We start from the raw sequence: 21803 nt of genomic DNA on the forward strand, positions 1-21803 counted from the left end.
AATACTCCGAGATCCAACCACCGGTGGACGGATTCCTCCTGCAAAACAATGTCCACCATTTCACCATGCAAAATCAGCTGTTTTGATTGTTGACAAGGTCTGGTTTGACAGATAGAATTTGTTTCGTCAAGTTTCATTCCCATCCCGTACCAAGCGTTTCAAAGCGTTATTTAGGTTTGTGTCTAGGGTGCCGCTGAGGTAGCAAAAAGGCACTGAACGAGCATCGAGTTTCAATGCACGGACATTTTAGCAAAGCATGGTCGTGAGTATGCTTTCGATGTCGGTCGTCTAAAGATGCTCGTGCATCGAAAATGAAAAGTCGGAAAATCGCATTTTCGCAACTTTCCGGCGATGGGTATGTGTTTGTTTGTGCTTATACTACCATAAAATATCAATCCAAACCATTTTGCGATTTAACCTGATTGATAAAAATGAGTTTTCGGCAAAATATGACCACGAGCATCGAAAGCCGCTTTCGATGTCGGTCATCGAAAAATCCATGAAAATCCACCCTAACATATTAACATTAAGTTGAGAATGAAACTGCCACTGAATCCGCTTTGTAAATGCCGGCCCCGATACTCTTCAAGGGTGGTCCCCTCAGGAACTGGGAAAGATTTACTTTTAATGGTAAAAATCAGTATTCTTAGTCATAAAATATTCTACACACTCAGATTTTTAGCCGAACTTAGGCAGAAATCTGCCGAAATCAGAACAACTTATTGCTCGGCAGAAATAAATGCCGAGTCTCGGCCGGCATTTTTCTCACTTTTCTGCATTTTTCTCACTTTACATATGAAAGTATTTTCAATCTTGTCGTGCTATCTTGTCACTCCCTGAAAATTGTTGTAAGTGCGACAACTGGCCAAAGAGATTTCAGGTCAGAACGCGTTTGACGCACGTACAAGTTAGACTACCGTAAACCTTTGTAATTATAACTCGGGACTCCAGCAACCAACTTCAACCACAATGCACAGAATGGTCAGCAAAACAAAACGTGTTTGTTATTGTTCACGTTGCGTGCTCTAGTTCTTGTTTATTCTAAGTCAAACATTAAAACCCGTTTTTCTCGGAAAGTCGAAATGGTGGGTGTGACAAGATAGCACGACGACAGCTGATTCTGCTAGAATCGTGAAGCTTTTCTGCTGGAATGCTGTAAGAATGTCCAGCTCTGTTAGAACTCTGCTTGAATCCTGCTAGAACGCCATAACTGGATTCTTGCTGGATTTGATGGTATCACCCAGTCAATTAAATTCGAATTTTGAACACGATTTTTTTCAAATCATATACAAATCCTTTTTCAAAAATTACCGGATGCTGCATTTGAAACTAAACACTAAAATTGAAGTTTCAGAAAATGCATAGGAACATCTTCTATCACATGGAGTGAAAAGATCGGCTTCACCAAATATATTTGAAGTTTTTTCAACGATAGGTAGACTCATTTTCCATACAAAGTTTTGAGAAAAGGCTATTTTGTTGAATAAAAAATTAAAATGCTTGTTATTTTGGGGACCATACACTGTATTTTTCCCTAAAATGTTGTTCGGTGTTATTGGAAGATTGGATTGGAGACAAAATAAATTATAAAAATGATTTTTTTGTACTTTGCAAGTTTTTAGTTAGCATGTAATTGTAATTGTTAAGCTTATGTCCCACGACCATGGCTAAGATCATGAAGAGGGCAAACAAAAACTATACTTCAAATTTTAACCAAAATGTTAATGCAACAAGGACCACAAAGTGTTTTATAATTGATCACAGTCATGCTACTGCCTTACATTTGCAAAGTGTCTAAGCAATTCTTTCAAGAATGCACACATTTTTTCAAATAATCTGTACTTTTTCTAAGACCAAAAAATGTCCATAAAAATCTTTAAACATAAATGCCATCAAAATAATCGTCAAATCGTCGCAAAGCTACTATAAATCTATAAAATGCAATCTTTTGAGCTATAATTGAGCAGATGTCCCTATTTTTGGCCTACTTAGCAGAGCGCTCTTTTGATTTGATGTATTCTCAAGGGATGGCAGGTTAGTTTATTTTACACGGTTTTGTAGGTTTTTAATGCTGAAGCTTGTACATTATTAATTTTTTGATAAAATTACCTTATATCACTGAACTAGCTCGAAAAACCACAACATTTATTGTCCCTACTTTGGGTCTATTGTTCCAATGTCTTCCAATGTCCAATGTCTTCAATGTCCCTTTTTACAACCCACCTTTTGATTTGGTGAAATTCCGGAGCACGTTGCGAGCTTTTTTGACGTTAACGTTGCGTTTTGATCTAAAAAGTACGGTCGCCAAACAGACTGAATCATTGTGTTTTTTCAAGCTACAAATCACATCATTAGATTTATTTATTATTTTTTCTAATTTAAGACGGAAAATTAATAACTCTTACCCCTCAACATGGAGATAATGGCAGCACCTGTACTTCTCAATTGACAGATTCTTGTCAGATTTGCACAATATCGTTAAAATAAATTGGGTAAACTCAATTTAAATACTAGGCCCAATATAGGGACATATATCCTACAATATGGTCAAAATTCATATGACAGTGTTGCCATTTTTTTTGAAAATCATGATTATGGAAAACGTCATTAATAATGTTGGATATTATACTTAATTTTAAGATTCAAAACCAAATTTGGTGAAACTGTATTGTTTGACAGCTCCATCAATGCTCTCTAGGTCTATAAATAATATCTCAGAAACTATTGGATCAATTTTCAATATCGTGAAAAAATTGCAAAACTAAAGGAATTTGTGTAACTTTTCTTGATTTTGACCATATTTTTGTGTTTCTGGACCTTATTAGTGTTGTTTGGCCCAATTCCCAAGTAACCACAAGCACTAAATTGAAGTATTAATTCAGTACGAAATCAGCACTGGAATGTTTTGAAGTAGGAAATAAGCTTTGCGAATGCTTCAAAGTACCAAAACTTTGCAGCATTACAACTGGCATTAAATCACCATTTACGACCTTGAAAATGTGCTTCAAAGCATTTGATGTTTATCAACAAAGTAACATATCGATACGGGAAACATTTCATCCAGGCACGCTCTTATTGACTTAAATCCTTCTCCCGTCATACCGTTCTAGTAAGCGTACGGGCTAAGGCGCAGTTCTCCCAGTGTACATCAGTTTAATTTTTGCGTGAACTGGGTTCAATTTCCGCTGATTGAAGTGTTTTTTTTTGTTTTTTTTTGTACAAAAACGCAGCCTGTAATTAAGTCAAATTTTTCAAAACATATTCCCATAGCACAAAGGACATTATCAAATATTCTCTGGTAAATTTAATGACTTTTCTCACAAGCAAAAAGCTGCTTTCCGGAAGTCTGATACAATTTGTGAAATTTTGCCAACCGTGAACCAAGCACTCCTCGGAAAAGCAGTTCCCGTTAGCCGTTAGCCAGTGCTTGTCCCTTTTAACCCGTAATTAATTGTACTGCCCTTAACTGACTGGCCGCAATTTGCTGAGTGATAATCGATAATTTCCGTCCAACGAAATCACAACGGAAACTCGAAACAGTAGAATGAAAGTCTAAGTTAATGTTCGATGCATCAACCACATCGATTAAAACTTTCAAAACAAACACTCAATTCCGAATACATCAGTTGGCTGGCGCGCATCCTGGAGATCGACGAGAAAAATGTAAGGCTGGATTTTCATGGATTGTGCAACGACATCGAGAGCACGAGCATCGAACCAACTCGATGCTCGTTGCTTGCGTTACTTCATTTAGCTTAGACACAACCCCAAAATCGACTTTCCGGAATAAGGAACACTTGCATGCAAGTTAACGAAGGATGGAAAATGACAGATTCAAACGTAAACAAAGCATTGCGCAAAGCAAAGCGTGGCGATCGGAACTCCAGAACAACTTTTGAAATAAGCTGATGTTGTTCAATAAATCTTTTTTCAAAAAGGCGTATGATTACCCTAGCGCATAATTTAATTAAATAAAACCATTTGCCCGAGGGGAATGTCACTCCGCGATAACACACTAAAACGCACGAAAACGAGCTCGAAAAGCATCAACGCTACTCATCGTACCGAGTTTTCACATAACGCCACCAGAAAGTATGTTATCGCAAGTTAACGCGCGTTAAAGCGAGTTAAAGCGGTCAGCGTCTGCTCGATTTTTGAACCAAACCAAATCGATCTTGCAACCCTGCCGTCATTTTCGAGTAGTTTTTTTTTCGGGTTTGGCAACCCGTTCTTTGTTTTGATTATTTTCCTGCAGTTTTCGTAAATAAACATGCTGCAGCAATCTGTGAGTTTCATTTTTTTTACCCACTCGGCGGCGAAACCGCTGCAGGGGGCAGGTGAAATCGTCCCGAGTCCGAGGTACGAGGAGATGTTTGAACCGATGGCAGATCCGGAGAATCCGGGTTTGACGAAGCAGATGCGGGAGCCGAAGAATATTCTTCAGGGTTTGTGGAGGCGGAACATATTAGTGACTTTCAATTTGAGAACCAGCGAAAGGCGGTCCACTGTTTCTATGGGACGCGTTGGTCCTTTGGTGGAGGAAGGACCTAGTGGAGGTGGTGGGGCACTTGCAGGCCGCGTACGACACGAACGGGAAGAAGATGTTTGAATCTTCAATCAATCCGGAAGAAGTTGATGGAGTTTTTGGACTGTGAGGCGAGGACGAGGAACTTGTGTCGAGGCCGAGCGGGTTGTGATCGAAGAGATGATGGCCACAAAGCAGCGCCGGAACCGCATGACTGAGGATAAGCCGAACGAGTACATGCTGCACAACAAGGAATTGGAAATTATCTTGGGCGATCGTTTCTGCATCGCCCTTGGCATCGCCGCACGATGTCGTAGTCAATCTGGGCCGATGTGGTGCCCCGAACAGTGCTTCCTGCTAGTGGCGGGAACGTCCGACGTCCGATAAGATCATTTGGGTGAGTAGAATCAACAAAATATAATGGGAAAAGAAACCTCAATTTTTTTTCTCTTACAGTGGGGCACCTGCAGTGGCGACTTCGTCCAGGATTATGAACGACATCTGGGCGCGGTAAACTCGATCACCTTCAACGACTAAAACCAGCTCTTGACAACCTTCGACGACGGCATGGCTTGGCGTCGGCAAAGTCTACATCTGTTTCATGACCTGTACGAGCAGCTGAGTGCCTACGTAAGCTGGTCCGAATCTACCTGGAGGTTTTACTGGTTTAATTCTGATTCTTTTGCAGACCAACAGTATCGCCGTGCGCTGATTCTTGAGTTTCTCCTGCTCCTCGCGGATACGAATAGTTTCGTGGAGGGAGGTCCACTGTTGAATCTGGACCACCGCGAGGACAGCATCAACAGTAATGGTTTGCCGGCACCGGAGCCTATGCTGGCGGAGTTCTTCAAGGACAGGCAACTCCAAGCTGAACATTTCCGAGCCCGACCCCATCAAAAGGACTCTTCCGCGCAGTGAAGTGACCGGTTACGATTGGTTCAACATGATGCCCAAAAAGATGAATCACCGACACAAATCCTAAGGTCTGCAAAGTGCTGCTGCTGTTCCGTCTGTACCAGATCAACAACTACCATCCTCAAGCTGAACATGGCCACCAAGAAAATACTGCGCATCGCCGATCCTTACTTCACTTATGGCTACTTCTCACTCTAGTCGATCCGCGACCTGGTCTAAAAGCGTGACTCCATCAAGCACCGACATTGCTGCATCACAAGCACGGACAAGATCGAGCGCTAAACGCACTCAACCAGCGGGGCAGCATTCAGAGAAAGATCAACGGCTCAAACGGCAAGGGTGGCAACTCCAAGCTGGACGTTCCCAAGCACTGGTCTCGCGCACTGGTCCCACCCCGCGGCACATTTGTCCCGCAGCCTCCTTAGTTCGATATGATTTTGTACACTTAATTGAATAAAATCCTGTTTTTCTATTGACACTGTTTATTTCACTTTAGCTTAAGATTTATTTATGCATTTACACAATAATTCTACTATCGATTCTACTATCAAAATCCACCTGAAATTTTCAGAGGTTGTTCGGACATATATAACTAGCATCTGGGCCTAAATATGAGCACCCACACGTCTTCATCAGCATTCAGGTTGTACAGGTAGAGCTTTGTTTTACTCCTTGTCGGCCGCGTCCGGCATGTGGCCGAGTTCTTTACCAAGAAGCTCAAGCAGGATTCACCGCCGCTGTTGGACGCAACTGCGACGGTCTCCGGAACAACGGGAGTCTGTGCCAGCTGCAGTCGATGCTGTCCTCCGAGCTGGGAAACGCGCCCCTATGCGTTGTAGTTGTTCACGGCCAGTCTCTCAATCATGCCGTCCTGTAGGGTGAAGAAAAAACAATTTTAGCTAAAACTAAAGTAAGAATAGTGTTTGACTAACCAACAACATGTAGCAGGTCGGCGGCTTTAGCCCTGAGAGATTCCGGCCGGCTCCGATTAGCACAAAAACAGATGTTCGAACGCTTCGCCCTGATTTTCACCAGCCAGCTCAAGGATCTCATTGGCCACTTCCTGGTTGCCACCACTGTTCTCCTCTGGCCTTTCGATTCCTGGCAAACACTTCGCGGCCGATCCTGATTAATCCTTTTTGCAAACTCCCACACTGAAAAGGCTGTCTCCACCATGAAATCGACGAAAGACCGATCCGTCTCGAATCGCTGGAACAGGAATCCTTCGCAGGCGCAGGAAACGGTTCCGACGGATGATCTGTTTCCACCGGTTTTGCTCTCCCCTGGTTCATCGTCATACAGCTCCGTTGGCAGGCTCTTCGCACCCAACACCGGCCCGGAACACGCCCGTTTTCAATAATGTTCCGTCCGGAAGTTGCAATCTTTGAAGCCGAATCTTGCTTCCTCCTTTTAGGGACCACTATCCGTCCGGTGACGGAGAAAAATTTTGCAAAACAAACTGCTCGATTAATTTGACAACGAGAACTGTCATTTGCTCTTGACAGTTCTCGCTGTCAAAAAAAATCGAGCAGTGTGATGCGAGAACGCAAGAAAATTTAAGCCAAAAAGCAAGTTATCGCGGTTAACGCGCGTTAAAGCAAGTTAAAGCGGAAAGGTGAAAGTGAACGCTGCAAAGGTTTGGAAAGGAAGCTTTATCGCTCGGTTAGCGCAGAAGTGACGTCCCCCTCGCATTTGCCTCATGTTCGTTGCAAAAAATCATGCAAAAAAGATGAGAGATAATTGAGGTTTTGCAGCGCGACTGTGTTTCAAATGTAAATGGCGCCAAAATGAGGTTACTTGCCAAAAATCGTATTTCTTTCTGCTGGATTGAAGAACAAAATCGCTTATTTCTCATGGTTCCCTGCATCAATCTTAATGAAACTGGTTGCAAAAGACGAGAATTTTTTTGCTTTAAAACAAAGAACATCATTTTTAGGCACGCAAAAATTTGTGACTTTTTCTTTTAAAAAAACATGTTTTGGAACACTAAAAATGAGTTTCCCCATATATATCAATGAAACAAACAGTTTTATAGTTGATAACAGATGTGTTAACGTATATTCAACCATTTTTATTGATTTTTGACAGACTTTCTTGCCAAATAGTCCAAATTTCTATCTTTTTCTAAATTTACAGTTTTCTCATAAAAAAATCAAACAAATATTGGAAAGTTGTACACCAAATTGTTGGAAATAATTTTTCTCATCCGAATCCGGCATAAGTTTAATAAAAATGTTGATTATGAAGGAAAAAACACATTTTTCAAAAAAACATAGGTTTACACTATTTGTTCATAGGTGGCGACATGTGTCTTTTAGCTTAGCTGCAAATTCTCTATAGAGTGGACTTAAAATTGGAAATTTTTTAAGAATTTTAAAAAATTTAAGTAATTTCATTTTTTTAGAAATTAAAAAAAAATAATTCAAGAAATATGAGAAATTAAAGAAATAATTTAGTAATTTAGGAAATTGAGGAAATTTAAGAAATTAAAATTTAAGAAATTTTCGAAATTTTCAAAATTATGGAAATTTTCAAAATGATGGAAATTTTAGAAATTTTAGCAATTTTAGAAATTTTAGAAATTTTAGAAATTTTAGAAATTTTAGAAATTTTAGAAATTTTAGAAATTTTAGAAATTTAGGAAATTTTAGAAATTTTAGAAATTTTAGAAATTTTAGAAATTTTAGAATTTTTAGAAATTTTAGAAATTTTAGAAATTTTAGAAATTTTAGAAATTTCAGAAATTTTAGAAATTTTAGAAATTTTAGAAATTTTAGAAATTTTAGAAATTTTAGAAATTTTAGAAATTTTAGAAATTTTAGAAATTTTAGAATTTTTAGAAATTTAAGAAATTTTAGAATTTTTAGAAATTTTAGAAATTTTAGAAATTTTAGAAATTTTTGAAATTTTAGAAATTTTAGAAATTTTAGAAATTTTAAAAATTTTTAGAAATTTTAGAAATTTAGAAATTTTAAAAATTTTAGAAATTTTAAAAAAATTAGAAATTTGAAAAATTTTAGAAATTTTAAAAAAATTAGAAATTTGAAAAATTTTAGAAATTTTAGAAATTTTAGAAATTGAAGATATTTAGGAAATTATAAATATTTAGAAATTAAAGGAATTGAAGAAATTAAAGAAAGTAAAGACATTTTATGTATTTTTTATACTTTAAAAATTAGAAAAATTTTAGAAAACTTTAAAATTTTAGAAAACTTTGAAACTTTAAAAAAACTTAAAAAAAAAAAATTTATATTTTTTTAAAGAAATTTTAGAAATTTTGGAATTTAAGAAATTTTAGCAAAATTTAGGCAAGCAATCCGTCCAACGGTGCACGGAATCCTCCTGCAAAACAATGCCCTGAAATCCAACCACCGGTGGACGGATTCCTCCAGCAAAACCATGTCCAGAAATCCGGCCACAGGTGGACCGATTCCTCCAGCAAAAACAAACAATGCCCGAAATCCTTCTACCGGTGGACAAATTCCCCTTGTCAACTTGGCCAGGCAATCCGTCCACCGGTGGACGGATTCCTCCTGCAAAACAATGCCCTGAAATCTGTCCACCGGTGGACGGATTTCTCCTGCAAAACAATGCACCGAAATCCAACCACCGGTGGACAAGTTCCTCTTGTCAACTTGGCCAGGCAATCCTTCCACCGGTTTACGGATTCCTCCTGCAAAACAATGCCCTGAAATCCGACCACCGGTGGACGGATTCCTCCGGCAAAACAATGTCCAGAAATCCGGCCACCGGTGGATCAGTTCCTCTTGCTAACCTAGGCAAGCAATCCGTCCACCGGTGGACGGATTCCGTCTGCAAAGAAGGCCAGAAGATTAACTTCATTTCACCTCATTTCACCATGCAAAATCAGCTGTTTTGATTGTTGACAAGGTCTGGTTTGACAGATAAAATTTGTTTCGTCAAGTTTCATTCCCATCCCGTACCAAGCGTTTCAAAGCGTTATTTAGGTTTGTGTCTAGGGTGCCGCTGAGGTAGCAAAAAGGCACTGAACGAGCATCGAGTTTCAATGCACGGACATTTGAGCAAAGCATGGTCGTGAGTATGCTTTCGATGTCGGTCGTCTAAAGATGCTCGTGCATCGAAAATGAAAAGTCGGAAAATCGCATTTTCGCAACTTTCCGGCGATGGGTATGTGTTTGTTTGTGCTTATACTACCATAAAATATCAATCCAAACCATTTTGCGATTTAACCTGATTGATAAAAATGAGTTTTCGGCAAAATATGACCACGAGCATCGAAAGCCGCTTTTGATGTCGGTCATCGAAAAATCCATGAAAATCCACCCTAAGAATAACATCAAAGTGTCACACTCACACATGAAACGTAGCAGTAGAAAAAAAAAAACAAAGGAGGCCCACCACCAAGTGTGAGTGGAGCAGCTGTTCTTTTTTTTCCCCTGCCTTGACGTCGATAAAGCAGTTTGTTTTTGTTCGAGCTTTCGGCGAAGCATTAAATCGGCATCACTGTGCGCCACTTGAAATATTTCTCAAGGGAAAAGTGCTGATTAAATGTTTTGAAGCATTATTTGCTGGTATTAAATGCCAATATAATGCTGATTTAATGCTGCTATTTAGTGCTTCGCGGTTACTTGGGTTGGGCTCTTCAAGAGAGGAAATTGGCCAATTTTTAAGTGATTGGCTTTTCAGATAGGGTTCACCAAACTCCTTATAACTTTGTAAGAAAAATTGGTAAACTTTCTAAAACCATTTCCTTGTACACAGGTCATTAGGAAAATTTAAACTATTTTCATTATTTATACACCCAAAACTGGCAGCGCTAGTCCGAGAGAATGATGGTCTCGAGTCGAGAGAATAGTGGTACCATTCACGGACGCAGAGAACACAGCTCGAGATGGGCGATAGAACTATTCTCTCGAGGTTCATTTGCAAAAAAAGTTCATCCGTCAAACAAAAAACCAAAAGTGTCGACAACGGGAATCGAACCAGAGACCTTTGACAAACCAATCCAATGACTTAGCTGCCTCGGCCACCACAGCTTGGTGACCATGGAGAAGTCAGAAGTCGATGTATGACACTTGTTGGAGATTTATTGATTCAACTAACGAATGAACACATTTGTTATGATGGTGTGAGTTGGTACCATTATTCTATCGATTTTGGCACTGAGCCCTCAATAAATTTTGAGAGAACGATTATCTCGATTCTGAATTTTGGGTGTAGAATTCGAAAGGCATATCTAAGTTGCTCTTGGTCATCACCACAGACGGTAATGAATTTTCAAAAATAGGAATTGGTAGGATTTAAAATATTTATATTTTTAAAGAAGCAATTCAACAACTCTGCTTGACAAATATTCGTGATTTTCAAAATGGGAAATTGAATAATATCAGATTTTTCAGAACAGATTGATTGGATAACTGCATGATTTCTAAGTTGATTTTAATCTGTTCATCGATTGAAACCATTCCAAGCAATCGCACCGCACTCAAATAGCTACTTACTGTTCAACCTGAGGCGTTTGGGTGCAAATTGATAAGTTTCTATTGCTTCGCGAAACGACAGGTTTATTGCCTGAACGCCGCAATCAACGCGATTCCTTTATTTACCTTCGTGATTAACCTATTCGATCAATTTTGCTTTGGTTAGGGGTTCTCAAATTTAATAACTTTAAAGATAAGAAGTTTTTGTTTTTATATTTCAGATACACAACTGCTGCAAAATAAAATTGGGTTGGAGTTACTTTTGGTCTTCAATCGAAATCGATCGATCAATTTAACAGACATTCATTATGCCACTATGGCTTCCCCTAACTAACGACCGGACTTACCAGATAGACAAAGCGCCAAACTTTTGGAAACCCCTGCTGTTAAGTGCCACACTCCCTCCCACATCCCAACTCCCAGACTAGTTGGCAGTCTGAAGGCCAGCCATACTCTGGCTTCTGGAAACCGCAAACAAAGGCGGGTATATTTTGAAATTCTGCCCACAACAATGCGTGTACGCCCAAACCCGAAAAAGAAAACACAACGTTCTTATCGAGATTTCCAATTAAGATTAATATTTACGATTGGGTTCACGCAGTGTGTTGATTAGAAGCCGCAACTTCTTCCGACTAACCCAAGCTGGAAGACTTTATAGGGGAAAGTTGGCATTCTTTCAAAAATTTATCTAATTAATTTTTGGGTACGCGACTCTCCCCTATACGAGGTCAAAGTTGCCCTCAACTGTTGGAAGTCAGAAGTGAGGACCCAAGGAGAGGAGGCAATTTAATTAAAGACGGACTCTCGTTGATCCACATTTCAAGTTCTTCCCGTTGCTGGGGGGTGGAGACGGAATGACTGGCCGGACAGAGCTCACGGGGGCCTAAACTGACTGGCAGAAGTGAGTGTGTGTGTGTGCAGTAATAAGACAGCCTCCGACGTTTGAGTTAATGAACAGCGGCGGCGGAAGTGCTTTTGGTCCTCGAATTCTACTTCAGCATCCTTCAGTTGGTGGTCTACGGGATGATGGAATTTAATTGTGGAAATAAATTTACTGATAGTGAGTCGGTAGTCGATTGAATTGGGACCTGTGCTCATCAAGCTGAATACTTGACTTAAAAAAATAACTTACCGTAAACTGGGATCAATCGGAACACATGGGGCGAATTGGGACAGCAGTTTTAACCATGTTTGAACACAATATTTTGATTTTTCTGGTTGGTTTCGGTTAGAACAGACTCAGGCCAACAGAATGTGTACATAGGGTGGGTACGTTTTTCAAAAAGTTCTCGGATCAAGTTTTAGTATGGTTCCCCTTGTAGGGCATGCCCATAGGAACTTTCATGCCAAATATCAGCTCATTTGGTTGTAAACTGACTGCGCGCATCAGGGTTAAAGTTTACATGGGAATTACTATGGGAAATTGGAACTTTTTGTTCAAACGCTCCTACAGGTCTGAGAAAATCACGCGCCAACTTCTGGTATGGTCAGGTCTATGGGGAATGGTCTGGAGAACACTTTTCCCGAAGAGAGCATATGGATTCGTTGTCCCTAGACCTGGCGCATCGGCAAACAATCCGATGTCTCCGGAATCAACGGTTTTCCCTAAAAAGCATCAAATTTTCCTTAGCATGCTATGAAAGCTCGATGAACACCGCGACGCCATACGTCAGGCAGCTACCACGTGGTTGAAATATTTGCAAAAAAATTACAAATTTGCTATGCAAAGATTCTGAATTCGACTAAATAATATCAGGATTACTCGAAATGATCATTTTCTAGATAAAAGAAGGTTTGCAATTAAATATTCCAGCCGTTTTTCGCCCGATTATGGAGACCATTGCTTAACATTCCAACGCCCAAGGCTCCAAAAAAGTTGGAACGGTATTTAACTTCAACTCAATGGTTCTCGGGCATAACGCAACCAATCAAGATGATTCTTCTTTCCAGTGATTTGTTAGGATGTCTAGATGATTCTAGAACTTTGCAGAACTAAATTTGATCAAATCTGTAATTTTTGTGATAAAAAACATCGTTCCAACTTTTTTTCACGTGTTAAAAAAAGTTCGCCAAAAATTCCGCGGAGGTAGTCTTTTTGAAAAAGGTGGAACGATGTTTTCGGTCGCAGAAATTACAGATTTGTTTAAATCAAGTTCTGCAAAATTTTAGGATCATCTAGAGATTCTTACAAATCACTGGAAACAAGAATCGTTCCAATTGGTTGAGTAATGCCCGAGAACCAGCGAGTTGAAGTTACCGTCCCACCTTTTTTTTGGAGGCTTGGGCGTCCGTGTAAGGTGGACATACGTTGGGCGTTCCAGTGGTAATGGTCAATGCTAGATACAAATGAAGAATTCGAAAAAGTTCTGATAATAGGGTAAGTAAATTTGCCATTTTAGATCATTTGGGGTTGTACAAAGGGTCATTGTACTCAGAAAAATAAGTTTTATCGTTGTGAATAATAATATTGCACATTAAAGCTTAAGTGTATTTTAAATTTGTGTATCGATCAGTTAGAAACAAGATTTTCTTTTCGATTTTGTGTCGTTAAGAAAATACCTTCTGAGTTGTTCCTATAATATAGATTTAAAAAAAAAATCGAGGAAAGCTAGCAAACTACTTATATGCGTAAACATGTTTAGACTATTTGGAACTTTCATCATGTAATGCACCAAAATGTGTATGTTTTATCTGCCGATGAGCCAGGTCAGTTCCTCAAGCTTCTAGTACATCTAGAGCAGTTTTGTTTACTTATTCTGCTTGTTCTTTGGTTGCGTCAGCCAGTTTTAGCTCGTTCTCCAGTTCTACTACGAGCACCTAGTATCCGTTGAAGCATTTAAATATAAACTTAAAACGAGACTAACTTCAGCGTGTCGTTGATTCACTAATGTTTGTCTGCCAGACTTGCGGTGGTGGTGTGGTTCCCACTTTTAATTACCGTTTCATTTGCCATCACCGATTTTCCGGCCTTTTGCATGATGGATGTTCGTGAACACGTGCATTTCTGTAATCGCGTTTAGTTGGATTTTGAAGCTGTACCGTGCAAGTGGGTTACTTTGGAATTTTGGGGCTGTTTTTGAGCATTTTCATTAACGAATTCCCGAAATGAGTTGCAAAAACTCGTCTCAACCCATTTAAGTGCTTCAAACACCCCCCACGTGACAAGACGGTCGGACACGCGTGCAGCTTCCGTCATATTTATGCTGACGATGAAGGGAAAAGAGCGCGTCTCGGATTATGACACCGGATCATCGTTCCCAGAGACAACATCTAGCCTGAAAGCACTGCGGTCGGTTGTGTACCAATTTGACGCCGAAACGACGACATCCGTGAAGGTGGCCATTGGCCGCAATAGCTTATTTACACGGGTGGTCCCTGCCCCGGCCAGAGAGCTCAGTTCAGGGCAGGTCGTTTGTACAATCTTTTGACGTGGTACACGATGGGCTATTAAATCTGACCTTTAGGGTTGTCGTGAACTGCTGTAACGTGTAGCGTGTAATTATAATTTCTGAGTTGTTGTGTTCATAACTCCAAGAAATTCCCAAAAAAACCTTAACTTTGCAAAATCTAACTATAACTAGACACCCCTAGTGTCACGTGACCACAAAGCAGCAGCAGTAGTTTAGTAAACATTAGAAGCCATAAGATCTCCGGCTCACGACCTGAGCCGTTTATGCTTTTCTAAAATGGTATTATGCGCCCGAACGCGTTCCCCTCAATGGGATAAGTTTCGTGATCCCGCAGCAGTCGCGTGAAGCTGATATCCGTCCGCAGAAAAGTACGCGTGATGGACCAAAAATAGCGCGGACGTGCAGCAGCACCGAACTCTGGTGATAATCTAGGCGCGTAAGGTGCACTGGTCACGTGTAGAGGTGGGCAAAACCGCTCTTTTTTAGGAGCCGCTCATTTTCGTTCGCTCTTAAAAAAGAGCCGCTCTTTGAACCGGCTCTTTCGCTCTTTTTTCAAAATTTAAATGAATACGTTTTTTTCAAGAACCGTGTGATTTTATAAGTTATTTCACATTGGACTTTTATAAATTTGGCCATACCAAATATTTTTTGAAGTTTATGTCCCTCAACTCTGGCCAAAGTCGCAAAAAAGATAATAGCAAGACATTTTAATGAAAAAAGAGTTTAAAATGCATTTTGCACATCCCCATTAGGTTCATTAGTTTTCAAAATATCGAAGTATTGATAAACTTTTTTTAAACCGAAATGCTTTTTAATTTGTTTTCAGTGGATAAGATTTCTATTTTCATTAAAATTTGAACGTTTTTTACTTTAATGAACTATCAGTTGCACACTGAAAAGTTTATTGATTTTGTTTAGAAAATCGTATACTTTTGGGATTAATTTTTATAAGCATTGACATTTTTGAAATTGCATTTTCAATTCTCAAAAACAAATTTAATGTTACATTTTTCGGAAATACAATAAATTATATTTATAACAAAAATCATGCCATATTGAAACGGTTCTTTCACAAAACCGGAGTTTAAAAAAGAACCGCGGTTCTTTTTTTGTGAGCCACGGTTCGTTCGCTCTTTTCAGTGAACCGGCTCTTTGAGCGGTTCGCTCTTTTTTTGCCCATCTCTAGTCACGTGTGTTTTTGGACATGTCACTGCGCTAGGAAAAGTCATTGAGCGTGTTTTTAAGAGGGCTGAGTAAACTAATTGATGAATGGACGACGAGGTGGCTGTTATGGGAGGTTCGTGATAATGGCTTTGAGCGATGATCTTGTTAACATTCTGAGAAGAAATTTTGTTTGGAACTGTGTTGTTATCATAAGAGCAGTCCTCTAGGATTTCGGTCATTCGATTTTTTTTTGTATTTTTTAATCCGACTGAAACTTTTTTGGTGCCTTCGGTATGCCCAAAGAAGCCATTTTGCATCATTAGTTTGTCCATATAATTTTCCATACAAATTTCGCAGCTGTCCATATAAAAATGATGTATGAAAATTCAAAAATCTGTATCTTTTGAAGGAATTTTTTGATCGATTTGGCGTCTTCGGCAAAGTTGTAGGTATGGGTACGGACTACACTGGAAAAAAAATGATACACGGTAAAAAAAATTTGGTGATTTTTTTATTTAACTTTTTATCACTAAAACTTGATTTGCAAAAAAACACTATTTTTATTTTTTTCATTTTTTGATATGTTTTAGAGGACATAAAATGCCAACTTTTCAGAAATTTTCAGGTTGTGCAAAAAATCATTGGCTGAGTTATGAATTTTTTAATCAATACTGTTTTTTTTCAAAAAATCGAAATATTGGTCGCAAAATTTTTTCAACTTCATTTTTCGATGTAAAATCAAATTTGCAATCAAAAAGTGCTTTAGTAAAATTTTGATAAAGTGCACCGTTTTCAAGTTAAATCCATGTTTAGGTGACTTTTTTGAAAATAGTCGCAGTTTTTTATTTTTTTTAAATTAGTGCACATGTTTGCACACTTTTGGAAAAAATATTTTTGAAAAACTGAGAAAATTCTCTATATTTTGCTTCTAAAGACTTTGTTGATACGACCTTTAGTTGCTGAGATATTGCAATGCAAAGGTTTAAAAACAGGAAAATTGATGTTTTCTAAGTCTCACCTAAACAGCCCACCATTTTTTAATGTCGATATCTCAGCAACTAATGGTCCGATTTTCAATTTTAACAAATGAAACATTTGTGAAATTTTCCGATCTTTTCGAAAACATTATTTTCAAAATTTTCAAATCAGGACTAACATTTCAAAAGGGCCAAACATTCAATATTACGCCCTTTTAAAATGTTAGTCTTGATTTGAAAATTTTGAAAATATTGTTTTCGAAAAGATCGGAAAATTTCACAAATGTTTCATATATTAACGTTGAAAAACAGACCATTAGTTGCTGAGATATCGACATTCAAAAATGGTGGGCTGTTTGAGTGAGACTTAGAAAACATCAATTTTTCTGTTTTTAAACCTTTGCATTGCAATATCTCAGCAACTAAAGGTCCTATCAACAAAGTCCTTAGAAGCACAATATAGAGAATTTTCTCAGCTTTTCAAAAATATTTTTTCCAAAAGTGTGCAAACATGTGCACTAATATAAAAAAATGAAAAACTGCGACTATTTTCAAAAAAGTCACCTAAAAATGGATTTAACTTGAAAACGGTGCACTTTATCAAAATTTTACCCAAGTACTTTTCGATTGCAAATTTGATTTTTCATCGAACAATGAAGTTGAAAAAATTTTGTGACCAATATTTCGATTTTTTGAAAAAATCAGTATTGATTAAAAAAATCATAACTCGGTCAATGATTTTTTGCACAACCAGGAAATTTCTGAAAAGTTGGCATTTTATGTCCTCTAAAACATATCAAAAAATGAAAAAAATTAAAAATAGTATTTTTTTGCAAATAAAATTTTAGTGATAAAAAGTTAAATAAAAAAATCACCAAATTTTTTTACCGTGTATCATTTTTTTCCAGTGTAGTCCGTATCCATACCTACAACTTTGCCGAAGACACCAAATCGATCGAAAAATTCCTTCAAAAGATACAGATTTTTGAATTTTCATACATCATTTTTGTATGACCAGCTGCCAAATTTGTATGGAAAATTATATGGACAAACTAATGATGCAAAATGGCTTCTTTGGGCATACCGAAGGCACCAAAAAAGTTTCAGTCAGATTAAAAAATACAAAAATTAAAATTGAAGAAAAAAGACCGATTTCGTAGAGAATTGCTCATAACCTAAAGAGAGAATCCAAATAAATTCGACATGATCTTCTCGAAAATTATGGAGCCCCGACGCAAAGTCAAAACAAGAAAAAATTATGCTTATTTGCCTCAATGGAGCAATTCCATTCGAGCAGTTTTTGCTTTTTTCTACAATGTATTCCTTATGGGAGAACTGTCATTTCTACCACTCGAATCGGGTGCTCCATTTATGTTGATGTGGATAATATTTTATTTTTATACAGTCGACTCTCAGGCTGTCGATCTTCTCGATATCAATATTGCTCGAGATGTCAATAAATTTTACAGTCCCTTCAAGTAGCATGCTTTGATTTTTCGTTCTTTAATTTGATTCCTCCCGCTCTTGACGGTCCCTTTAATATCGACAGCAAGAGAGTCCACTGTATTACAGTCCAGATTCCATTATCCGAAGCCTCGATTATCCAATGGGACTTTGAATAATCGTAAAAACAAATTTATGAACTGATTTTTATTTCCATTCATAGCATGCCGAGGTGGCTAAGACGGACAGCGGTTGAATTCGTGAATCAAAAAGCTCCTGTTCGAATCCCAAGTAGGGAAGGGAGCTCTAGGCGTTAAAAAAAACATTTATTTTGCTTGATTTTTAAAATAATACTATTTTTAACAAAAACGCCGTAAACTTCCTCAAGATTTTAGCAATTGGGACGTTTAAGTGCGTCTTGTTATTTTTCATTTTATCATTTTACTATTTTTGGATTTTATGCGTTTTAGGACCAGCATTGAAGTATGTCAATACAAAGAATGCTATGAAAATAGATTTTTTGATCGATTTGGTATCTTCGGCAAAGTTTTAGGTTATAATCAGGACTTTTCAGAAAAAAATGTATACGGAAACCAAAACTAAATTTTTAATTCACTTTTCATTACAAAAATACGATAAGTGCGACCTTCTTGGAAATTTCCAGGAAAAAAAATCCCGGAATTTTCCAAAATTGGGAATTTCCGAATCCTGGGATATTTTATAATTTGTCCTAGAAAATCCCGAATTTGAAAAAAAACATCAAATTTTGATCTTGTAATTCAGATTTTGCTGTGGAAAAAAATGAATAGTAAAATACTTAAAGATCGATAAGAATTTTAAACATTAAAATTTGTATTTGGCATATATCAGCATTAATTTGGCTTTTTAGGGAAAATTGATAAAATTTTAGTTTACGAATCCGAATGGGTTCAACAGATTCTAAGAATTAGATATGGGGTAAACATGGTTGGAATTGAAGACGTCTTGTCCTGGTGTATCCAAGACAATTGTCCCCTACAGAAAGCAGCGGTGTGGTTATCTGGTCAATATGTCGCTTACTGTGTGGGTAAATTTCCCGTCCTTAGCTTGCTCGTTTTCCAGAAAAGCATACGGGAATTTAGATGGAACAATAGAGAACTTGTTAGGCAGAACTTTGGAGTGCATTTAAATATTTGCTAGATATAGAAGGTAGGAGAAAGAAGGAATAGAAAGTTGTGTGCTGGGAAAATGTAAAATGTAAATTATTTCATTGTTATCCGAGCATTCGTTGGTGAAGGTTGTCTGAATCAACATGACTCGTCGCGTCCCGGCGCAAAACGCCGGCAATATTGCCCTACCTGCGGCTCAAGCAGGCAAAAAAGTGGGAATTTCCAAAAGGAAGGTTGAGGCCTCAACTGATGGCCAAAACCGGGATTTCCAAAGGAAGGTGCTTTTGGAAGTGACATCGAACAGCAAAAAGACGAAAAAGAGCGACGGTACTGTACCGATGGATGAGGAGGAGGAGAACTCTTCGTCCACGAGGAGCAGCTATTGAAGAACAACAAGTTTGCTGGACTGCCTGACGAGGACCAGGTAGCGGAAGCAAAGGAGAATGAAGTGAAACAGCGAAAGGAGAAACTGCCTCCTTTTTATGTGCGGCAATCAGCAGCAACGATCGACTTTCGAGCGGGGCTGGTTGAACTCATCAAGTCTGGGAAAGTCCTAGGCAACATTCGTCTGTGTCAGGACGGATTTAAGGTGCTGGTGCAATCCAGGCAGCACTATCAACTGGTCAAGGATTACTTGACCGAAAACGAGGCGGAGTACTTTACCCATGATGTCGCCATGGATAAGCCGTACAAAATCGTCGTCAGAGGTCTGTACGACATGCCAGTGGAGGAATTAGCTGCCGAGCTAAAAGTTTTGAAACTGGATGTGTTGGCCGTGCACAAAATGAGCCGACGCAACAAAGACATCAAGTACCGTGACCAGCTCTACCTGCTGCATTTGGCTAAGGGATCGACGACGCTTCCTGAGCTGAAGGCAATTCGAGCGGTTTTCAACATTATCGTGTCGTGGGAGCGATACCGACCAGTGCATCGTGACGTCACACAATGCTTCAACTGCCTGGGTTTCGGGCACGGAGGTAAGAACTGCCACCTGAAGCGTCGTTGCGCCAAATGTGGTACCGATGCGCACATCACATCCCAGTGCATCCAAGATTCGCTGGTGAAGTGCCTCAACTGCAACGGTGAGCACTCGTCAACCGACCGAAAGTGCCCCAAGAGAGCTGAGTTCGTGAAAATTCGGCAGCAAGCATCGACGAAGAATCAGCCTCAGCGTCGTAGAACTCCTCCAGCCCTGGTGGAGGAAAATTTTCCACCTCTTCAACCGCGACGCCAGGTCCCGAACTTGGCACCGTTGCCGTTGGATCCCAGGAAGAGAGCTGAGATGAATCATCCACGGCCGGGTTCCAGCCAGGAGCCGAGACCGCCACCACCGGGCTTCAGCCAGGAGCCAAGACCAACCCAAGAACCAGCAGTTGAGGAAAATGGTAATGATCTTTACACCTCAACCGAACTCCTCAATATTTTCAAACAGATGTCCGCTGCACTGCGTGGATGCAAAACCAAGACCCAGCAGATTGAAGTGCTGACCTCGTTCGTCATCCAGTATGGATCGTAGGTCCCTCAAGCTGCTGAATTGGAACGCTTGCTCCATTAGGAGGAAGAACTTAGAGCTGGTGGATTTTCTTCGCGAGAAGGAGATCGACGTAGCTGCCATCACGGAAACTCATCTGAAGCCCGGTGAAAAAGTTTATCTGCAAAACTACAAGATCGCGACGCAGCTCGACAGGACCACCTCTGGAGGAGGAGGTGTGCTTGTCGCTGTTCATCGTGATCTCAAGCCACGCCGGCTGCCACACTTTAAGCTGGACATCATCGAGGCCGTTGGGGTGGAAATTCCCACTTCGGTTGGCCCAGTACTCTTCATTGCTGCATACTGCCCACGTCAGGTGAATGCCAGAGATGGTTCAGCAGCAAAACTGAAGAGCGATATCCAGAAGCTGACACGGCGGAGCGCAAAGTACATCATCGCTGGTGACCTCAACGCGAAGCATGAAGTTTGGGGCAACAGCAGGAGGAATCGGAACGGAGTGATTCTGCACAACGATCTGCAAAACGGATACTACAACGTTGTGAGTCCGGATCGTCCAACGAGGGTGGCTCGGTCTGGGAATCACTCAATCATCGACTTCTTCATTACCAATATGGCTGAGAACGTGGCTCATCCTGAGGTGTTTGAAGAGTTGAGTTCTGATCACTATCCGGTGGTTGTGGAGGTTGGAGCTTCCGTTACTCCGCAGCGGCAACCAACCCGGAAAGATTACCACAACGTTGACTGGCAGCAGTTTCAGCAAGTGGTCGACAGCAACATCGACTATGATCAACACCCGGAAACTTCTGCTGATATTGATCGTTCGCTGGAGGTGATCCAGCAGGCTATCAACCAAGCAGAGGCTGCCAACGTTCGGGAGGTTCCTGTTAATTTTAAGGTAACTGATATTGACGTAGATACTAAACACTTGATTAGACTTAGGAATGTTTATAGGAGACAATATCAACGGACTGGGGACTATGACAAAAGATTTCAGTGAACAATTTGAACAAAATCATACAAGACCGACTTGACAATATCAGAAATCAAGAATTTTCAAAACATGTAAGCCAGCTTGGGAATTATTCAAAACCATTTTGGAAACTTTCAAAAGTTCTTAAAAACAAACCAAAGCCTATTCCTCCTCTTATTGTTGAGGATTCTCCTTTGATTACATCCGAGGAAAAGGCAAATGCACTTGGGCTTCATTTTGTTAGTTCACATAATCTTGGCGCTTCCATGACCAGCCGTAAAGAAACATCAGTTGCCA

At 39.4% G+C, this 21803-nt stretch overlaps 1 protein-coding gene and 1 long non-coding RNA gene across 5 annotated transcripts in view; both read left to right on the forward strand.

The window, feature by feature from the left end:
- LOC119769486 overlaps positions 1-21803 on the forward strand; it is a 192736-nt gene that overhangs the window by 84171 nt on the left and 86762 nt on the right. The gene's annotated exons all lie outside the window — the stretch shown is intronic.
- On the forward strand, positions 3989-5896 carry LOC119769488. The gene is made up of 3 exons (XR_005278385.1): positions 3989-4922; positions 4982-5155; positions 5214-5896. It is a non-coding gene; the product is annotated as an uncharacterized LOC119769488 (long non-coding RNA).

The sequence above is a fragment of the Culex quinquefasciatus genome, chromosome 3 (assembly GCF_015732765.1).
Source record: "Culex quinquefasciatus strain JHB chromosome 3, VPISU_Cqui_1.0_pri_paternal, whole genome shotgun sequence".
In the NCBI taxonomy this organism is placed as follows: Eukaryota; Metazoa; Arthropoda; class Insecta; order Diptera; family Culicidae; genus Culex; species Culex quinquefasciatus.